The following is a 23,689-nucleotide window of genomic DNA, read 5'->3' as shown; positions in this document are numbered from 1 at the left end:
GCAATAATGCCTCTGGTTAAGCTTTTTCTGTCTAGGCCAAGACTTTGCAGTTTCCTGAACTTGTCCCTCACACAAACCCTTCAAATTTGTTTAGAGAGTATTAGTTGGTCAATCTTCTCTTTCTGCGTGGCACCTACAATACAATATAATGTGCTATTTGTAGAATAGCAAAGAATCATGGTCAGAAACTATGTTCTCATCTGGACACTACACTGCTGTAAATGCAACTGAATGTGGACATAATTAGGGTTATATGTTTATGTCTTCTTGCTTGCATTCACCAAGAATATCACACACTTTTTTCTGTAGAACTTATCAAAAAAAGATATCCTATTTCTAATCAAGATTTCTACTTGATACGCAAATATATTATTTTACTTTTGAAAGCTTTTTAGTTTCTGTTCATCATTACAGCTTGTTCTGATCTTCATAGTCCAGGTATACTGAATTTCGTCACATACGTGTACTCTTATTCTCTCTTCTACTTCAAGGTCTGTGCAGCTCCTGTTTCTCTTCCCAAAAGGTTCTTCTCAATCTCACATTGCCTTAGTCAGCTTGGCTGCTTCAATACCATCAACTGAGAGGTTTACGCAACATTTATTTCTCACAGTTCCGGAGGTCTGAAGTCCAAAATCAGGGCGCCAATAGCATGAGTTTCTTGGTGAGGTCCCTATTCCTGGTTTATAGATAGACATTATTGCTGTGTCCTCACATGGCAGAAAGAGCTAGCTAGCTCTCTAGTTTCTTCTTACAAAAGCAATTATCTCATTCATAAGGGTTCCACCTTCATGATCTCATTATCCCCAAAAGATCCTCACCTTCAAATACCATCACATTGGAATTACGGTTTCAACACATGAATTTGTGGGGGACATGAACATTCAGTCCATTGCATATACACACCGACTCACATTCATTGTTCTCAATTTCCTTTAGCTGACTCACTAACTTGCATTTTCTTCAGTTCCAAATTTAAAATCCTCCAGGAGGGTCTCAATGAACAGCCAGTTATATGTAATTTATATACTGAAGAGCTTCTTGTTAACACTCAATATTCTCACCAAACAGCCAGCTTTGGTTTCCAGTGTTAAACACAGCATGCTGTGCGTGCAGCATCCATATTTGCCCCCTCCCCTGCTATAAGCCAGGCAGGACACAGAGGGCTTGGTACCTAGTAAGGGCTCAGTATGAATCTACTGAGCTAGGGAGTCAATGTGGAATTTTGATTCTACTCTGCAGTATGTCAGCAACCTCTATCTGTTTTCAGTCATCCTTTTTGATACCTGCTAGGGTAGTAAAGAATGTAAAATAGAAAAAGGCTAGGGTTGTGCTATGAAATTACATTATAGTACAACTTTTATCTGATTTTTTACAAATTTTAGATAATATTTTGCTTTAGGTAATATTTTAGGTAATAACATACTATGAATCTTCCTATTTGTATTGCTTCCTCCAAATTATAACACATTTTGCTAAAGACCAAAATAAAATGAAAATACAGTATATCCATGGCATCTTCCTAATAATGCTACTTGAAAGAACATGGCAGAACTCACACAACTTCTTAGTGAATCTGTGTAATGGGATATGGGGTGAGCAAAATAAGAACATCAAGGTGTCAGATTATTGCTAGCTATGTGAATTTAGGTTAGTATCACATTTTCTTCATTGGTAAAGTGAAGATATTAACATAATTATATCATAGACTTTGGTGATAAAAAAGTTAGCAGCTATCACCACCTCTAGCAATTTGTTGATTGGTCTCAGTATTCAGAAAACCACTTGTCTAAAAATTTACTCTGGAATTTTACAAAGGATCAGTATTAAGGTTATCATATTATCCCCAGACCGAACATTTAAAAAAATAGAAACTTAAACAAAAATAGTCATCTTTCTCCAAACTTTAACTCCTCACTCAATTTTGATTCATGAGAGATTACAAAAGTAGATACCAAACCACTTCCTGTTGGGCGCTGTGGCTCAGGCGTATCATCCTAGCACTTTGGGAGGCCAAGGCAGACAGATCACAAGGTCAGAAGATCGAGACCATCCTGGTCAACATGGCGAAACCTTGACCCTACTAAAATAGAAAAAAACGAAAAACGAAAACAAAAACAAAAAATTAGTAGGGCGTGGTAGCACACACACCTATCGTCTCAGCTACTCGGGAGGCTGAGGGAGGGGAATCGCTTGAACCAAGGAGGCAGAGGTTGCACTGAGTTAAGATCACGCCACTGCACTCCAGCCTGGTGAGAGAGTGAGACTCCGTTTCAAAAAAGCAAAAACAGAAAAAACCCCACTTTAATAGTTTAGAACTCCAAAAATTCATTTGTCTTAATGTATGCCACGAGCTGGCAAACTTTGTCTATGAAGGGCCAGAGGGCAAATATCTCTCACTTTGCAGACTCTACCATCTCTATCTCAGCCAATCAACTCTGCCTATAGAACAAAAGCAGATATGGATAATATATACGTGAATGAGAAGGGCTGTGAACCAATAAAACTTTATTTACAAAAGCAGGCAGCTGGCTGGATTTGGCTTGCAGACGGTAGTTTGCCAACTCCTTGGCTATGATTTCAAACTCACTTAAAAATGGCAATTTGCATTCATATTTTCTGTCCTGTTTTAGCATGCATATGTAACACTCTCATATTTGAATAGTGATATAGCAGAAAAAGGAAGAATATAGAAATTATAAATTTTGCCTTTAAGCGAATAAGTTTGATTATATTGACACATCCTTTCTTTTTCCATCTTATAACTGTTCCTTAGGTTTTACATACACTTTGTTGCTTGTAGTACTTTTCAAAACTCAATCTGTGTTTTAGACTTCCCAAGGCTATTCTTAGAGTCACAACAATGTACAATGTTTTTCAATGTTGATATACATTGCCCTTTCTGAAATTTGAGTATTTTCTTTCACAATTTGAGATTATAATATAGTGTTAATAATTTCTTTAGATTACTGTCTTTTTTCTTCTTCATTGAAATTGTTCTCAATTGCAGAGTTGGAAATGTATTTTAGAAACTCTTATTATCCTTCACCTGTGAAGCCTTAACAATTTTTTTCTTTTTAAAGTATAAGCTCTTATATGAATGTGAGCAAGTCAGAATTGTGTGGCTTAATCAGTTCTCACCAAGCAAGTATACCGTATAACCTTCTCCAGGTCAAAAAGTTAAAAAGAGAGAGAGAGAGAGAGAGAGAGATCTAGAAATAGAGAAACTCCTAGTCTATACATGCCCTAAAATCAAACATTATCCTTAATTATAATGCCATATGGTAGATTTATCTGCTTTTGTATTTTATGGAAATGAAATAATACATTATATATTGCCTTCTCTTGTTCATCATTATGTCTGTATGATTCATTCATTATGATAGAAGTGGCAGTAGTCATCCTTTCATTCTCATTGAGGTATTTGGTTTTATTTTTAATACACACTGATTATTTATCCTATGTAACTTCGATGAACATTTACATGATTTCCAGTTTGTGACTATTTCATATAGCTCTATGAACATTCTTGTACATTTCTTTTGGTAAACACATAGATAAATTCTGTTGGGTTATGCCTAGGAGAGGAATTGCTGGATAATAGGTTATACCTATGTTCAGCTATAGCCAACCTGTTTTCCAAAGTGATTGTACCAATTCCCATTCCTCCCTGCAATAGGTGACACTTCTAGCTTCTCCACATCATCACTCAAAATTAGTTTTATTAATAATAATAACAATTTGAAAAACCTTCATGCATGCTTAATGAAAAATAGAAACAAGGCAGTTTCTTTTTCTCTTTCTTTTTTTTTTTTCACTCACCGATGTCTTGACACTGCCTTTGATTTATTTCCACACTGAAAGTCATTTTCCACCTGACTTTTTTGAATGATTGCTTATGGAAAGACAGGTGCCTGCTCTTCAAGCTCTTACCCCTTAGGCTCTAGCAGGAAAGCTGGTGTGCATTCGCAGCATGCATAGTAGGTATCACCTCAGGCAAGGAACCCATCAGACAGGTCATTATGTTTCCATACTGTCTGAGTATCGCTATCTGTTGGAATCATCCACTAATTAGCCACTTTTCTGGGTCATAGTCACACACAGAGTTATCTACACATAACCAAAAACTCAGTCCACCCAGATCCAAGCAAGTGTGAGCTCTTGTGACATACAGTGAATAATTTGACTTCTCAGAGCTTCAATTTTCTTACCCACAAAATAGAAATCATACTGATCTCTCACAGTATTTGGGGGAAGAAAACACATATTAAGCATGTGATTAAGCATTCGGTGTTTTATATATACTAAATAGTAGTTATTTTATTGTTCTTTCATCTAACTTTTCTCAGTGTTCTTTATTGACTATGTGGAAAAATCTTCAAGGCCAGACTGAGTTTTAGAGTATATATATCCTTGTGTTTACTAAATTCCAGGCAGTCTTAGGGCAAGAGAAGTTAATTTTATTTTCCTCTTCCACAGAGCTCAATCTAGGATTTCAGAGGATAATAAATGTGTCTTCTGCATTCTCAGTAGCATCCCTATTCTATGTGCTTTCCGTGAAACTATTTAGCCTCTCTCTTTTGCTGCTAAATGCACATATCATGTTTTGTTCATATTTTAGGATACATGGTGAACAGGGCAAAACTGTCTATAAATTTTTTCACAGTTCTTCTGGACAATACACCACATCACCCAGCAGTATCCAGTGGGCCGCTTTTAAGTTACTGCTGTTGTGACTATGTCAGAAGTACTTAACTTCATTGAGATTCTCCTCTACCTCTTTTTTAATCAAATACACTGGAACACAGAAAATTGACAAATAGAGAGCAAATGGCTTTCCTGACTCTGTGACACTGACAGCTTTCTAGCCATTCAAATGAAACAAGCAGAGCCTGTTATTTTCACTTTAGGCTATCAACATTAAGTGCAACACATACTGGCTAAACACCCATTTAACATTTAATTCATGTAAATCTTGGACACTTGCTTATCTTGCTTAAGTTTTTTAAAGTGTGATGTCTCAAGGACATTAGCCCATTCATATATCCCTTCTTTTGCCTATACTCTCTAATACAGGAATAAGCTGGTCAGCAAGTATTTCTTGTGGATTATATAATGAATTGTTTAATAAAATAGAATGAAAGGCATGCAAATATTCAGGCACAATATATATTATATCTCAATAATGTATCCTTGAATATAGTTAATGCTGTTTACTTAGACAATATTCTCAATGCATTTTTGCTTATCTTCAACTATACTACTTCTATATTTTCATTGAATAATAACCGGCTATCTTTATGGAAATGTTTCACTAATATACCCAGAACCATTGCTAGTATTTATTTATTTGCTTACTTTAAAGATACTGTCTCACTATGTTGGTCAGGCTGTCCTCAAACTCCTGAGTTCAAGGCGTCCTCCTGTCTCAGCCTCCAGAGTAGCTGGGACTACAGATGTGTGCCACCTTGCCCAGTTTGTTAACATTTATTGAGCATTGTTTACCTGTCAGACCCTCTTTTACGTTTCATGTGTATTGTTCATTAACCTTCACAACATCTTTGTGAGATTGGAGTTATTATTACAGGTGGAGAAATTAAGTCTTTTAAATAACTTACCAGAGATCACTCTGATATCTAGTGGCAATGACTAAGATATGAACTACCTTGCTATGCTGATTCCTGATCCAGTGTATCCCCAAATATTTGAACATATAAAATACACTGTTAGAATGCTCCTTTCAAAAAGAAATAATGTCTACCTTGTCAGGCCTCCAGCCCAAGCCAAGCCATCACATCCCCTGTGACTTTCATGTCTGCCCAGATGGCCTGAAGTAACTGAAGAATCACAAAAGAAGTGAAAATGCCCTGCCCCGCCTTAACTGATGACATTCCACCACAAAAGAAGTGAAAATGGCCAGTCCTTGCCTTAATTGATGACATTACCTTGTGAAAGTCCTTTTCCTGGCTCATCCAGGCTCAGAAAGCTCCCCCGCTGAGCACCTTGTGACCCCTACTCCTGCCTGCCAGAGAACAACCCCCCTTTGACTGGAATTTTCCTTTACCTACCCACATCCTATAAAACGGCTCCACCCTTATCTCCCTTTGCTGACTCTATTTTCGGACTCAGCCCGCCTGTGCCCAGGTGATTAAAAAGTTTTATTGCTCACACAAAGCCTGTTTGGTGGTCTCTTCACACGGACGTGCATGACATACCTTACTGAAATATTATTGATAATAGTGCTGCATACCACCCCCACAATAGCATTCTTTTAAAAAGCAGTAAGAAAACCCTACAACAGCTTGGTTATTTGTTGTTACTTCATAACTATCTCTAGCTTAAAAATCCTTCATCCAAGGCTGTACCGAAGTATCTGACAGAAAATCCGCTGACTGTTAGAGACAGTGGACTTTTTGTTTTGTTTCTTTTTTAAACATGCCTGTGAATTTGTCTTTCTCCCTCTCTAATCAAGAGTCATGCTCCCTGAATCAAAGATGTTGAACAATCAGCAAAGCCTGGAAACATGGATGCTCCAAGCCTACCTAAGGAAGGAGATGACAGGAAAGGGGATATTCCCAATGGAGTTTTTCCACATGCTCTACAGTCTTGCCAAAGTGTCCTCTGTGTACTAGTAGTATCAGCATCACCAAGGATTTTGTTAGAAATGTAGACTCTCAGGCCCTACTTCACACATAGTATGAGAGAACTAATTTCGAAATGATCCCTGGGATTTCCTCCTCTTGGTGCAGACACTCTCTGTGATCATCTCCCCATGATTGCCAGTGTGACACGTGAACATGACTGGATTTATTCCAATAATTTGGTTGTATTACATGGCAAAGGTAAGAGGACTTTGGTGATATGCTAAAATTTCCTAATTAGTTGACTTTAATACAACCCAGGGGGAGATTATCCTGGGTAGGCCTTGGCTAATTGGGTGAACCCCAAAAATGAGAGTCTACAGGTTATTCAGAAAGATTTGAAGCAGGAGAGATACACTTCTGTTTGTTGTGAAGAAAGAAACTGCCTTATGCAGATGACCGCATAGCAGGAAATGGTGGGATGCCCCTAGGAACTAAGTTCTTGGTTCCACAACCACAAGGAAATATATGTTGCCAACAATCAATGAACTTGAGGGGGGATACCAAGCCTCTTGTGAGACTACAACCCCTGGCAACAGCGTGGTTCCAGCCTGCTGAGAGGCTGAGCAGAGGAACCAGATAACTTGTACCTATAATCCTGACCCAGTGGAAATGATAAGATAATAAATGTGTGTTGTTCTAAAGCATTTAGTCTGTGGTATTTTGTTTATAGCAATAGAAAACATACACATGCTAAATCAGAATCTGCATTTTTTGTAAGAATCCCAATTGATTCTTATTCCCATTAAAGTTTGAAGCATTTCCCTATAGTCTACAGCAGAAGTAACACTGTCAACATCATCTGCAAAGGAAGAAATTACATATAACAGAGATCACAGGAATTATTTATGATGACTTAAAAGTTAGAAATTAGCCTACATGCTTAATATTTGAAATTTTATTTATTTTTAAATTGGGCACACTTATGATTGTAAAATATATTTTGCACATTATAAAATATACATGCAATAGAAATTTTAAAACTTGAAATAACATTTGACAATATTTTATTTTGTATTTGAAAATACTTTTTCTCATTGAATTTATTAGCAACAATAAGTTATTGTTGCTAACAATATTAATATATCTGTGTATTTATATTACTTACATGATCATGGTGGCAATTTACTCAATGATCAGGGGATTTTCTAAAAATTTTTAGATCACATTATCATTTAGAAATTCAAATGTAAGGAATTAAGTTGAGATGTACACTTAGTTTTTATATGTGTAATAGCTATTCAATTAATATGTTTACATACAATGTAATATATTATAACATTGGCCAGGAACGAGAAGCACATAGAGTGCACAAATTTTGCTTTCTACAAATACTGTTCTCCAATAGGAGGAAGAGGGAATAAATGGCTCATTCTAGGCCTGGGCAGAACATATAAAAGACGATCTTGGAGGTTTTTCTAGGCTAGAAAAAAGAGAAATGCTCAAAAAATAAAATAAACAAAGAAACAAAAGAAAATGTACAATGATGGGCATATTCCTAAGGGATACGAGAGCCAATTGTGTCTCTTTACCAGTGGCCAATGCTGTAACAAATTTTGCAACAAAATAAAGAAAGCAGTACTGGAGTGTAACCCAAAGTATGAAATAAATATCCATGAGTCCATGCTAACATAAATAAACAAGAGTTAAATAAATAAATTAATTAATTAATTAATTAATTAATTAATGGGACATATAAGACAAATATCCACTGCAGAATAAATCTCCACTCCTCAGGTGTGGGCTGCACATGGAGAGACTTCCTTCCACAGAATTGAGTATGGAAATAGGGGGAAAGAGTGATTTCACAATATGGAGTGACCCGATAGACACTACTTCAACTAGGGAATCAAGGTTAAGACACACAGTGATGTCATGTTGATGGATTTTATCTTTGATACAACATGATAAAAATGGCAGTTTCCCCTGTGTTCTTCCTCACTAAACCCCTTATCTCCAGTATTATCATGAGGAAATAATAATAATCAGACAAATCCCAATTGAAGATTCTGTAAAATACCTCACCAGTACTCCTCAAAATGCTCAAGTACTGCTCAAAAATATAGAAGAAATGTAGTATCAAATATATGAAAACTCTCTGTATTATCTTTTTGATTTTTCTTTAAACTTAAAAGTATCCTAAAATAGAATATTATTTTTTTAAAAAAATTGATATGAGAAGTAGATACTAGGCGAAAAACTGATGTATGGACAGAGAGAGGAATCTAGTCCTCAGGACATAGGAGACGCTAGAAGGAGGAGGTCAGGTCAGCACATGAAGTTTCTTGTTAGAGAAATAAATGGCCTATTACCTGGCATTATTGGTGAAATATATTGATCCGAATTCTAAGGTAAGTCATCAGTCAGTCTAGCTATAGTTTGTTTTTGTCTCTGCTAATAAGCAAAGCAAAGTTCTAAGCCAGACCACATATAACAGAAACTCAATTTACATTTGTGGTAAAACCATAGGAATTCCACAGTCCTTTCTCATGGCAGCATCGAACTTTGTTAGGGGGTCAAAGCAAATACATTCAGAAATAAAGTAATCAAGGAAGCCAATAAGTGTCATTTTATAGAATGTCCCCTCTTATGTGTCAAGAAAAATTTTAGCTGCTTTGCATACCTAATCAAATATCAATTTGGTAAATTGGATATTATTATTCTTATTTTAGTTGTAACTGGGACTCAGAAGGATTAAGTCATCTATGTTCAAGTTTGTGTCTTCATAAGGGCTAAGTGGCAAACTTGATGTGTGAACCCAGGAAGCAGGAGAGACCTTGCTCTTAACCATCAGTGTACCTATATAAAAGTAACCACCCACACAAAATTGACTGTCAAATAAAGGGCACAGAAAACAAATGCTTTGAGAATTATGCTGTGAAAGTGCTTTTTTCTTATATAGGGAAATGTGCACATTATCTATTTGGTAAGCAGACAAAAAATTCTAATATATGTGCAAAGGCTACTTAAATCTCTACTTTGTTCTTGCTGTTGAAGAGGCACAAAGATGAGATGTTGAACAGCTGGAAGCTGATAATCAGTTTTGGATTTGCTATGAATTGCTGGGTTCAATGGCTCTACCTTCCTTTACTTCCTAATGTGTTCAAGGATAAAGTTAAATGATCTATGACAAATGCTGGCACAAATTCCCCAGAATCTCTTCAGTTATGTCAAAATTTCTTATCTCTAGCTCATAGGTTTCCTCACCTCACTTCCCTCTCTTATTGTCATCTACCAACTATTATATTTATTTGTCTTTATCCTTCACCATGAGAAAAACACAACAAAATAGAACTAGTTCATTGAATCCTCTTCTGATTTCCATATGGTTGATGTGTCTGAGAATTCTGGTAAGTCACTAGATATATGCTGCTAAACAGCTACTTTGCTTTGCCCCTACAAGATGACACTAGGATCCAGGTACAAAGTTGTATATAATGTACACGTTATCCAATCAGATTTTTTAAAGATTTATTCTCATCAATCATAATTTAAATTATTGAATCCTTATTGAAAATAATGATAAATTATAAAAGCAGCAACTACACAATAGGAAAAAAATATGGTGGCATATTTGTACTTTATGGTATATTGCTCTTAGGTTGTGAACGCTACAGCATCTCCAAGTTGGATTTTAAAAACTAGTTTTAACAGTGCTCTTTGTAAAGGCAGCAAGACTGAAGGCACTTCACTTATATGGAATATTTTGTGCTGTTTAAGCATTATATTTGTTGATGAATTAAAGTGCCATAAAATAAATTAATAAAGATATTTGGAAACCAAACCATATAACAAATAATGAAGAATGAAGGACAGGTCTGTTTAGTCTGGAAAAGAGAAAATGTATGAGAGTAATAGCAGCCTTCTTTAAACATTTGAATGCCACTTCCATTTACTTCAATCTGTATGCAAATTATAGGAGACTCATTCTCTGCTTTTGTGTTAGGCCTTCCTGCTCCTGTCTGCACTGAAGACAGTTGGTCTAGTCAGAAGTCTTTTCCTCTTTGAAGGCTTTTTTGATATCCAACCTCACTGGTGAGTCGGGAGTTCTTTTATTCAGCTTCTGTAAGATCTTTGGCTGTACTTTCTTCACAGGATTAATCATATTGGCTGACTGTGTATTTGACTTGTTCACTTTTCAAAGGTAGAGATTTGTAATGTGCATTTCTATATTCAAGATCGGATAGAAACTTTGTTAGCTACGTGATGGATGAATGAATAAATGAATAGCATACAGAAAGAAGAGTAGACTTGCTCTCTGTTGCTTTTATATGCCTTTCACTGGCTGCAATTTATAGAGATGCAGAGGTAGGGTCAATATAAAAACAGTATGACTTTCAGAATTGATAAGTAGGGTGCAGATATCTCCATAAGGCATTAAGCTGACAGCCTTTAGTGTTTACACATAAAATCCATGTCTGAGGAGCTCTGGAAAGGATCACTGCATTTGGAGGAATTTGGAGTACATAACATCCAAAATACCTTTTAGTCACTTATGAATCAATTCTGATTTAGCAGGATATTTTGATAAATGTCTGTATCCTATGAACTTACACATTTTGAGTAAATGTATCCCACATTCTAATTTTCATCCATATTCAAGTAGTTATTTTAAATATAAAAAGGATAACTGTCTGCCAATCACATATCTGTCAGCTTCTTTTAAAAAAATTAATGTAAAGTACACTGTATAAAGTGAAATTAAACTTTTTAAAATTTATCTTCAACTTAATCAAGAGTACTTAATTTTACCTTTGCTTCTGTTCTGAATATCAGAATATTCTTACATAAGTCATGTTGATGCTGCATCTTAACTATGAATGAAACACCATCATCTCCCTCACCTGGGTAACTGGTGCACTGTCAGATTAACTTTTTAAAGTTATTCAAAATGTTCTATGGTATGTAAAATTCAAAGGCATCAATACTATTACAGTCCTGTTGAGATACATCATTAAAGTCCTTCTTAACACGTCTTAACTTTTTAAAAATGAAATATGTTTTCAGAATAGGCTAATAAATTCTAAGAATTTAACAAAAAACTATTATCAATTAAATATTGTCCATGGAGAGATAACAGTAATGAAATCATTATATCAAATAATATGACAGGACTACGTAAAATTTTAATTAGCGAACACACCATACTTAATTTTATTTAAAAATAAATAACTGAAATATAGATGGGAAACATTGAAATCACATGCTGCTTCAGAACTCTAATGTAAATGTGATTTGATCAATAAATAAACAGAGAATAATAAATTTAAATGCCATTAAACATATTAGTTGACATTAATTTGATGTAAGTTTCATATTGGCATGTGAAATGGCAAATAGCAACAATTTTTCACCATGCAAATGTTTATTTTAATTCCATAAAATACAATAAAAATAAAAGTCACTTTATTAAAAATTTACATAATAAATATGCTCTATTATTTTTATTTTTCAGAAAACATGATGTTCTTTAGAAAATCTGGCATTCTATCTAAACTCAAAACAATAAGGGAGGTTCCCAAGCATAATGTTCTTTAAAATTGTTCTTAACATAGAGAGGATAATAGTACAGTACCCACCAGAGAATACCTACTAAATGAATATGAGTTTATAAAGAGAAAAAAGAGAAATTAAGATTTTTATCTTACCGGATTAAGAAATTAAAATTTCAGCTTACCAATATAGATATATTATATATAAAATACAACCACACCTCTCCTGTTCCATTAACTTGTGTTCATGAAGCACTAGCTATGTGACAGGCAAGATTTAAAGCACATTAGTCTATTTAATCTTTATGCTTTTATTTTTTTCTTTCGTTCTTTTTTTTTTTTTTTTTTTTTTTTTTTTTTTTTTTTTTTTTTTTTTTTTGAGGCTGAGTTTCCCTCTGCAGCTCAGGCTGGAGTGCACTGGCGCAATCTCGGCTCACTACCGCTGCCGCTTCCCGGGTTCAAGTGATTTTCCTGCCTCCGCCTCTTGAGTAGCTGGGACTACAGGCGCGTACCACTACGCCCAGCTATTTTTGTATTTCTAGTAGAGACGGTGTTTCACCATGTTAGCCAGGATGGTCTTGATCTCCTAACCTTGTGATCCGCCCACTCATCTCGGCCTCCCAAAGTGCTGGGATTAACCACCAGGCACAGCCAGTCTATTTAATCTTAAGAATGATTCTATAATTATTCTACTTACACAAGAATAAACTGAAAGTAGAGGCATACCTAATTGAACCTAAGTAAAAAAACTAAGAAATAGAACCTGAGGAATTTATGGGTTCAGTCCTCAGAACAAACCCTTCTAGTTATTCTACTGTTTCTCTGTGTAGAAAGCTATTGATAGGAAAGTTTCATTATAACTGTCAGAACAAATAATAGTGGATATTCCTATAATTTTAATTTTAGTTAAAATTAATAACGAAGTGATAGATTTTTGACATTCATTTACGATAAAAAAATTAGAAGAAATGACATTAATAACAAATGACAAGAAGATGAATAATCAAGAAAATTATAAACTTTCTTGAGCTCATCAGAGAGGTGAGGTGACAGGCTAACCAACTAAACTGAACTATCTAAAGAAAGTGCTTCCCAGAAGAGGCAGACCTATGGTAGAAGGCTTCTATCATAAAATACAGGTAAATAATGAAACTAGACCCCCACCTCTCATCCTGTACAAAAATCAACTCAAAATAGTTTAAAGACCTTAATATAAAACCCCAAAATACAAAACTACTAGTAGAAAACATAGGGGAAATGCTTTAGGACATTGGCCCAGAAAAATATTTTATAAATAAGAACTCAAAAGCATAGTCAGGGAAGATGGTGGATAGTAGACAAGGCTGGCATGCAGCTCCCACTTGGACAAACAGAAAAGTGTGTAGGCACTTTCACCATGGACTTTTGCTCCAAGTACCACCACAGGTGTGTACCAGAAAAACTGAAAGAATTCACAGATCTTTAGGAAGAAATGGCAGGCCACTGCCAATTCTGGAAGACAGGCACAAAAGTATGAATTCCCAAAGTGTGAGAAGCGGGGAAACCTGCTTCCAGACACATGTCCCCACCAGGGAACCTGAAAATCCATATTACAGGAGAAGAATTAACTGTACCTGGAGCTGAAACAGATTTAGTGTGAAATATAAAATTAGAAGCAGCAGTGGGAAGAGCCTTGTAAGAACTCCCTTTCTCCAGCTGGAGCCCAAGGAAGCCATTCCTGATTATATATCAAAGTGACCCTCAGGGAAGGCAGCTGGCGAAATTTGGGAAGGGACATGGGGTGAAAGAGCTTCCAACAGAACTTTGTAATAGTTTTGACTGATGTAAACTCTCTAGAGCAGAATCTGGGGGGAACTGAAGTGCTGCAGAAAGAAGAGCAGGGCTCACCTCCAACAGTATGAGCAGACAAGGAGGGGCATAGCCCGAAAGCTGTGCTTGCTTTCTCCGCAAGTAAAGTTACAGCCTGAGGTTAGGTCTCAGTCCAGCATGCAAACTGCCTGGAGATAAACTGGGTACTGTTAGCAGGGCATGATGGGAGTGATGCCCCACCAACTGCATGGAAGCTGGGTGAAGCCTATTGCTACCAGTGTTCTCCCACTTCCCTGGCAACAGAAGCAGCCATAATCCCCTCTGGAACATAACCTTGTTAGCCTGAGAACCACCACCAAGCCCCAACAGTGGCTGTGGCAAGCCGCACCCAAGGAGAGTCTGAGCTCAGACCCGCCTAACCCTGTTTCCATCTGATGGTACTTTTCTACCCAACCCAATAGTCAATCACAAAAGACCAACTCTTGGGATCTTTATGACCTCGTCCATCACCTGAGAAACCCAAATACTTATCATGGCCACCTTAAGGCAGGCTTATATCCCCCTTCTATTATTGCAGCTGATGTTCTTTTGAAATTGCCACCTCCTGGCTGGAAGCCAGCCAACTTAAGACATTATAGCAACTCATGACAGAATAAGTCGGCTCCAAGAAAGAGAAAAATAACAGCTTATTCCAATGTCTGCAACATCATGGCTAACCAGTGGTCTTGAGTCTGTCCATGTGACAACTTCACAGCTAGCATAACCATCATTCAAGGAAGTCAGCGCACTAAACATACCTACAAGCAAGGACTCTCACAGAGTCTACTTCACATCCCTGCCACCACCGCTGGAGCAAATATTGGTATTCACACCTGGGAGATCTGAAGATAGATTGCATCACAGGATTCTTTGAAGACATTCCCAGAACCAGGCCAGAGCATAGTAGCCCTGCTGCGTGGCTAGACCCAGAAAGGCAACAATCACTGCAGTCTGGCTTGCAGGAAGCCCCATCCCTAGGCGGAGGGGGAGTGCACCACATTAAGGGACCATCCTGTGGGACAAAAGAATCTGAACAGCAGCTCTTGAGTTCCAGATTTTTCCACTGACATGGTCTACCCAAATGAGAAGGAATCCGAAGCATAATTCTGGTATTATGACAAAACAAGGTCCTATAACACTCCCCGAAAAGACCAAATTAGATCCCTAGAACTGAATCCAAACCAGGAAGAAATCACTGAATTGCCAGGTAAAAGAATTCATAAGGTTGATTATTAAACACCTCAAGGAGATAAGGAGAAAAATGAAAACCAACTTAAAGAAATTTTGAAAAATACAGAATATGGATGAAAAATGCTCCAGAAAAATAGATATCATAAAAAAAAAATACAGTCACAATGCCTGGAATGAAAGAAACACTTAGGGAAATTAAAAAAAGAAAAAAAATGCCCTGGAAATTGTCAACAATAGAATTGAACAAGTAGAAGAGAGAACTTCAGAGCTGGAAGAAAAGGCTTTTAAATTAACCAAATCATAGAAAGATAAAGAAAAAATAATTTAAAAAATAAACAAGGCCCCCAGGAAATTTGAGATTAGATTAAATGGCCAAACCTAAGAAAAATTAGTATTCCCGAGGAAGAAGAGAAATCTAAAAGTTTGGAAAACATGTTTGAGGGTATACTCAAGGAAAACTTCCAGGCCCTCACTTGAGATCTAGAACCCCAAATCAAAGAAGCTCAAAGAATACCTGGGAAATTCATCACAAAAAGATCATCACCCAGGCACACAGTCATCTGATTATCTAAAGTCATGACAAAGGGAAGAATCTTAAAAGCTGTGAGACAAAAGCATTAGGTAACCTATAAGAAAAAATCTATCATGTTAATAGCGGATTTCTCAGCAGAAACCCTACAAACCAGGGGTCCTATCTTTAGCATCCTCAAGCAACATAATGGCCAGCCAAAATTTTGTATCCAGACAAACTTAGGTTCATAAATGAATGAGAGATAAAGTATTTTTCAGACAAATACTGAGAGAATTCGCCACTACCAAGCCAGCACTACAAGAAATGCTAAAAGGAGTTCTAAATCTTGAAACAAAACCTCAAAGTACTCCTAAATAGAACCTTCTTAAAGCATAAATCTCACAGAGTATATAAAACAATAACACACACACACACACACACACACACACACACACACACACACACAGTATTCAGGCAAAAACTGTCATGATGAATACAATAGTACCTCACATCTCAATACTAACATTGAAATGTTCCACTTAAAAAATTCAGAATGGTAGAATGAACAAAAATTCACCAACCAAGTATCTGCTGTCTTCAAGAGACTCACTTAATACATAAGGTAAAAGGATAGAAAAAGATATTCCACGTGAATAGACACCAAAAGCAAGCAGGAGTAGCTAGCTTAGCTATTTTTTTTTTTTTTTTTAGACAGAGTCACATTCTGTCTCCCAGGCTGGAGTGCAGTGGTGCAATCTCTGCAATCTCTGCTCACTGCAACCTCCACCTCCCAGGTTCAAGAGAGTCCTCTGCCTCAGCTGCCCAAGTAACTGGGATTTTAGGCACATATCACCATGCCTGGATAATTTTTGTAGTTTTAGTAGAGACATGGTTTCATCATATTGACCAGAATGGTCTTGAATTCCTGACCTCTTAATGTGACCGCCTCAGCCTCCCAAAGTGCTGGGATTACAGGTATGAGCCAACCCCCCTGGCAGGAGTAGCTAGCTATTCTTATATTAGCAAAACAGACTTTAAAGCAACCACTGTTAAGAAAGACAAACAGTGACATTGTGTAATAATAAAAAAAGACCAACAGGAGAATATCACACTAAAAAATACATTTGAACCTAACATGAAAGCTCCCATATTTATAAAACAATTATTACAAGAAATGAGAGGAGATAGATGGCAACAAAATAGTAATGACGGATTTCAATACTCCACTGACAGCACTAGACAGATCATCAAGACAGAAAGTCAACAAAGAAACAATGGACTTGAACTATACCCTAGAACAAATACATTTAACAGATATTTATGGAACATTCTACACAACAACTGCAGAATATACATTATTTTCATCAGCAGATGGAACATTCTAAAAGGTGGACCATATGATAAGCCACAAAACAAGTCTCAATAAATTTAAGAAAGTCAAAATTATATCATGTACTTTCTCAAACCATAGTGAAAAAAAAAAATAGTTCTAAAAGGAACCCTCAACACTATGCAAATATATGGAAAGTAAAGTTCTGCTCTTGAACAATTTTTGGGTCAACAATAAAATCAAGATGGAAATTAAAACATTATTTGAATTAAGCAATAATGGTAACACAACTTATCAAAACCTCTGAAACACAGCAAAAGCAGTGTAAGAGGAAAGTTCATAGTATTAAATGCCTACATTAAAAAGTCTGAAAGAGCACAAATAGAAATTCTAAGATCACACCTTATGGAACTACAGAAAAAAGAACAAAGCCCAAATTCAGCAGAAGAAAATAAATAACCAAGGTCAGATCAGAGCTAAATAAAATTTAAATGAAAAAATACAAAATAAATCAAAAAGCTGTATTTTTGAAAAGATAAGCAAAATTGATAAACTATTAGCAAAATTAACCAAGAAAAGTAAAGAGAATATCCAAATAAGCTTAATTTGAAACAAAACAGGAGATATTACAACTGATACCACAGAAATACAAGATCATTCAAGGCTACTATGAATACGTTTTCACAAACAAACTAGATATTTGAAGGAGATGGATAAATTCCTGGAAATATACAACCCTTCTATATTAAATCAGGAAGAAATAAAAACTCTGAACAGATTAGTAGCAAGTAGTGGGATTGAAACTGTAATAAAAAATTGCCAAAAAAAAAAAAAGTCCAGGACCAGATGGATTCATGGCTGAATTATATCAGGCATTCAAAGAATAATTGTTACCAATCTTACTGAAACTATTTCAGAAGACAGAGAAAGAGGAAATCCTCCATAAATCATTCCATGATTCTAGTATCACCCTAATACCAAGGCCAGGAAATAACATAACATAAAAATAAAACTATAGACCAATATTCCTGAATATAAATGCAAAAACCCTCAGCAAAACACTAACTAACAGAATTCAACAGCCTATCAAAAAGATAATACTCCATAATCAATTTGGGTTTAAATCAGTGATACAGGAATGGTTTAACATATGCAAGTCTATAATGTGATACATCACACGAACAGAAGTAAAAACAAAAATCATATGATTATTTCAATAGATGCAGAAAAAGCATTTGACGATCCAGAATCCCTTTATAATTAAAACTCTCAGCAAAATCAGCATAGAAGGGGCATACAAAGTAATAAAATTATCTATGACAAAACCACAGCCAACAATATACTGAACCAGGAAAAGTTGAAAGCATTCCCCCTGAAAACTGGAACAAGACAAGGATGCGTGCTTTCACTCCTTCTGTTCTACCTAGTACTGGAAGTGCTAGTCAGAGCAATCAGACAACAGACAGAAATAAAGGGCATCCAAATGGTAACGAGGAACTCAAACTGTCGCTGTTCACTGATGATATGATTTTAAACCTAGAAAGCCCTAAAGAATCATCCAAAAAGCTCTTAGGTCTGAAAAATGAATTCAGTAAAGTTTCAGGATATGAAATCAATGTAAACAAACTAATAGCACTGCTATACACCAACAATGACAAATCTGAGAATCAATTCAAAAACTCACCCCTTTTACGACAGCTGCAAAAAATAAAATAAAATACTTAGGAATATACCTAACCACGGAGGTGAAAGACCTCTATAAGGAAAACTGCAAAAGATTGCTGAAAGGAATTATAGATGACACAAACAAACAAATGGAAACAATCCCATGCTCACGAATGGATAGAATAAATATTGTGAAAATGACCATACTGCCAAAAGCAATCTACAAATTCAACTCAATTCCCACAAAAACACTATCATCATTCTTCACAGAACTAGAAAAAAAATCCTAAAATTCATGTACAACCCCCCCAAAAAAAGGCCTGCATAGCCAAAGCAAGACTAACCAAAAAGATCAAAAGATCTGGTGGCATCACATTACCCAACTTCAAACTATACTACAAGGCTACAGTTACTAAAACAGCAGGATACTGGTATAAAAATAGACACATAGACCAATGGAACAGAATAGAGAACACAGAAATAAAGCCAAATTTTTACAGCCAACTTATCTTTGAAAAAGCAAACAAAAACATAAAGTGGGAAAGGATGCCCTATTCAACAAATGGTGCTAGGATAATTGGCAAGCCACACGTAGATGAATGAAACTGGATATTCATCTCTCACCTTATACAAAAGTCAACCTCAAGATGGATCAAAGACTTAAATCTCAAACCTGGAATCATAAAAATATCCAGAAGATAACAACAGAAAAGCTCTTCCAGACATTGGCTTAGGTGAAGACTTCATGATCAAGAATCCAAAAGCAAATGCAACAAAAACAAAGATAAATAGATGGCACCTATTTAACTAAAAAGCTTTCGCACAGCCAAAGACACAATCAGCAGAGTAAACAGACAACCTACAGAGTGAGAGAAAATACTCACAAACAGTGCATCTGACAAAGAAGTAATATCCAGAATCTACAAGGAATTCAAACAAATCAGCCAGAAAATAATAATAATAATAATAATTCCATCAAAAATGGGCAAAGGGCGAGGTGTGGTGTCTCATGCCTTTAATCTTGCACTTTGGGAAGCCGAGGCAGGTGGATCACGAGGTCAAGAGACCAAGATCATCCTGGCCAACAAGGTGAAACCCTGTTTCTACTAAGAATACAAAAAGTGGCTGGTCATGGTGGCACATGCCCATAGTCCCAGCTACTCGGGAGGCTGAGGCAGGAGAATCACTTGAACCCAGGAGGGGAAGGTTGCAGTGAGCCAAGATTGCACTCTAGCCTGGTGACAGAGCGAGACTCCGTCTCAAAAAAAAAAAAAAAAAAAGAAAGAAAGAAAAGAAAATGGGCAAAGGACATGAACAGACATTCTCAAAAGAAGATATACAAATGGCCAACAAACATGAGGAAAAAAGCTCAACATCACTAACTGTCAGGGAAATGCAAATTAAAAGTACAATGAGATATCACCTTACTCCTACAAGAATGGTAAGAATGGCCATAATTTAAAAAATCAAAAATAAGAGCTGATGTCATGGATGTGGTGAAAAGGAAACACTTCTACACTGCTGGTGAGAATGTAAACTAGTATAACCACTATAGAAAACAATATGGAGATTCCTTAAAGAACTAAAAGTAGAACTGTCATTTGATCCAGCAATCCCACTAGTGGTTATCTTCTGCTGTACAGGACAGAAGGTAGAAACTTCTCTGTCAGCTTTGTTGTGCCTCAGTCTTAGGTAGGCCCTGTGTCCCATGGTGCCTGGGATGAGGCTTTCTCAGTTACCCTGCCCCTGCTCAAGTAGCCAAATGTTGCTTTGTGCCTTTGGAGGCTCAGAGATAAAGGTTCTTTATCATTAATGTCTTTCAGTAATGTAAGGACATTATTGTTTATTGAAAAATATATGGAAGACAAAATATACCATTACAGATCAATTCATGTTCTACTTAATTAAATCCTAAATGTATTCTTGTATTTTGGCTACGAAATTATTGTAAATTATTTAAATTAAAATAAGGAAAATATTACTTTCACCCATACAATCTTGATGAATTTTTCTACTTCCACCCTAAATTTTGATTATAGAAATAATCTTTGTGCTAAGTTTGAAATTATTTTTTACTTTCCAGCTACACATCAAACTCTATTCTGCATCTTATTACTTTCAGAAATAAAGTTTTCTAACAATTATGAATAATCCCTGCTTTACTTGGTGTTACACTCTATAAAATGTCAAGGGTGCTCTTGTTCACATCTCAGTTTCTCCTTAGGCAAAATATTAAAGTCAACTATTCCAAATTGAATCTTGTGCGGTACATTTACTTATGGCATTTGCCATATTTTTGGACCCTGTCTGTATTATGATCTATTAAAAGGATCAAGGAGTCCTTCCAGAAATAAGAAACGAACCACCAGAATGTATATGGTCCCCATTGGGATGATCGTCAATGTGTGGTACTCTGTGAATGGTGAGAGGCTGGGCACCCACGTGGGTCATACAGGAGCTGTGTGCTGCATGGACAGTGACTGGGACAACAAGCATGTCCTCACTGACTCAGCTGACAACAGCTCAGAACTGATGTAGCTGTCCAGACCTGTGGCAAGGACTTTGGAAACAATATCGCTATATTCTCTACAGACAAGCAGATGGGCTACCAGTGCTTTGTGAGCTTCTTTTATCTGCAGGACCTAAGCCAGATTGACGGCAATGAGACATACATGAAAATTCTTTACAATGACTGTAATATCACCAGTGCTTTGTGAGGACTCCCCAGGGGAGTGCATCAACACAGGCCATAAGAGTGGAGTGTCCAACCAGTATAATGCCAAGTCTGGAGAGGTATTGGTGAGTGTTAAATAGCACTCCAAGAAGATCAGTGACATACCGTTATCCAGGGACATGACCAAGTTCATCACTGCAACCAAGGACAACACAGCCAAGTTCTTTGATTCTACAACTCTTGAACATGAAGAGATTTTCTGGACAGAACATCTCATCAACTCAGCTGCCCTTTCCCCAATTATAGTGACCATGTGATACTGGGTAACAGACAGAAAGCCATGGATGTAACTGCAACCTCCAACAGGACTGGCAGGTTTGAGCCCAGGTTCTTCCATCTGGCCTTTGAAAAAGAGTTTGGAAGTCAAGAGTTACTTCACAACTGTCAACAGCGTTGCCTTCCCTTCTAATGGCAAGAGTTACAGCAGCAGAGGTGAAGATGGTTATGTTCACATTCATTGTTTAGGCCCACAGTACTTTGAATTTGAGCTTGAGAATTAAGAAGCTGGATCTACATACAGACCAGGCAGTCGTCTTAAGAAAGTTTTGAACCCTAAGAAATAAATTAGCTTGGTAATAAAAAATGTGATGAAATTTATAGTGCTTTTCATTTTGGACTTGGGACTGGTTATAAAAGTATATGATATAAGAAAAAATCTGTCATTTCTATATTTGAAAACAAATTTATTCTGCTCAATTGCAAGTAAACACAAAAGCTCAGTAATTACCGTGCAAACATATGTTTATGTCTCATCTTCATCCAATTATTTTCTCTTGATTTATGATCTCCATACCTTGTATATTTCAGGAAATTATGAGTATAAAAACCTACATAACCTGAAATTTTTTAAACTGGAAAATATCAAAAATTGTAATTTTTCTTTGTTTTCCTTTTATAGCATTAATATATCTTCATGATTAAATCTGTGTTCAAACTAATTACCTAACAAAATTTGTAGAGTATCTCTGGAATACTCCGGAATATTTTGCATAGCTTTCTTAAGTTCTTTTTAAAAACAAACTTTGAGAATTTTAAATAATTATTACAAAGTATTTTCTTTTTCAGTGAGTGTGGTTTTTAACAACAGGAAAATGGTAAAGAGTTTAAAATAAGAAGCAAAGTGATCAGGCACAGTAGCTCATGCCCATAATCCCAGCATTTCGGGAAGCTAAAGCAGGAGGATCACTTAATCTCAGGAGTTCCAAACCAGCCTGAGCATCAAGGGACACCCCCATCTCTACACAAAATTTAAAAATCAGCTGTGCAGGAGGTGTATGGCTGTTGTCTCAGCTCCCAGGAAAGCTGAGGTAGGAGGGTCGCTTGTGCCTGGGAGTTTGAGACTGCAGTGAGCTGTGACTGAGCACTGCACTCCAACATGAGTAAGCCCTGACTCATAAATAAATAAATAAATAAGAATTAAAAGGCCACAAGTTTTATTAAAGAGGAAAAGCAAGTCTTGAAGGATTTACTACTTTTTCTTTACATTATATATTTCTAACAAAGAACTGAAAGGAAATAAATAGAGGTCTTCAGGAATGCTGATTTACATTTTATTTACCTAGCACATCATAATACTGCAAATGCTTGTAGAATAATTTTTTTTTTTTTGAGTGAATGAAAGTGTCAAAAGTGTTATATTGGCACAAAATTGTTCTGGGTTAACTCTGCCCTAAATTTTCTGAACATACACTGAATACCACTGAAAATGCTGCAGTCTCCTAAAGCAATTTGCTCTAAACTCTAATTAGAATATACCTCTTGAGATTTACTTTAATATGATTTTTCATGACCACTTGATAGACAATTGTAAGAACTATGATTGCCCTTTCATAATAACACTCCTTCAAACTCATGGTCGTAGTGTATTCCCTGTAACAGACATCTTAGTCCATACTCTTGAATCTCTAAGTAGCGGTCTGGAATAGCACCCTCCCTCTTAAACTAATTGATAAGTCTGAAGATATGAAAATTCTCTGAAGAATATGCTCTATGTATTCTACTGATCCTGTAGAAAGAGCCCTGTGTCTCAGTTTAATGGCCAACACTGAAAATAAATGCTGCTAATTTAATATCTATGATATATTATTATTTAGTCTCATCTGTTAGGGAATTTTCAAGGGAAATTTCTTAATAGTTGTACACTTCAGAAATAGGCAATTTGAGAAGTACATTTTAAAGAAATTTATTGTAAAATCTACGTGTAATACTATCAAGAACACATTCATTTAAGAAATTATCAAAATTTCAATGCTGACATAATTTGAGCAATAGCAGCTGATT

General features: G+C 36.2%; 1 pseudogene; it reads left to right on the top strand.

The window, feature by feature from the left end:
* Positions 1 to 21,045: 21,045 nt before the first annotated feature.
* LOC105528125 lies at positions 21,046 to 21,972 on the top strand (annotated as a pseudogene).
* Positions 21,973 to 23,689: the final 1,717 nt, after the last annotated feature.

The sequence above is a fragment of the Mandrillus leucophaeus genome, unplaced genomic scaffold, assembly GCF_000951045.1.
Source record: "Mandrillus leucophaeus isolate KB7577 unplaced genomic scaffold, Mleu.le_1.0 Scaffold701, whole genome shotgun sequence".
Lineage (NCBI taxonomy): Eukaryota > Metazoa > Chordata > Mammalia > Primates > Cercopithecidae > Mandrillus > Mandrillus leucophaeus.
This window is presented reverse-complemented; position numbering and strand designations above follow the sequence as displayed.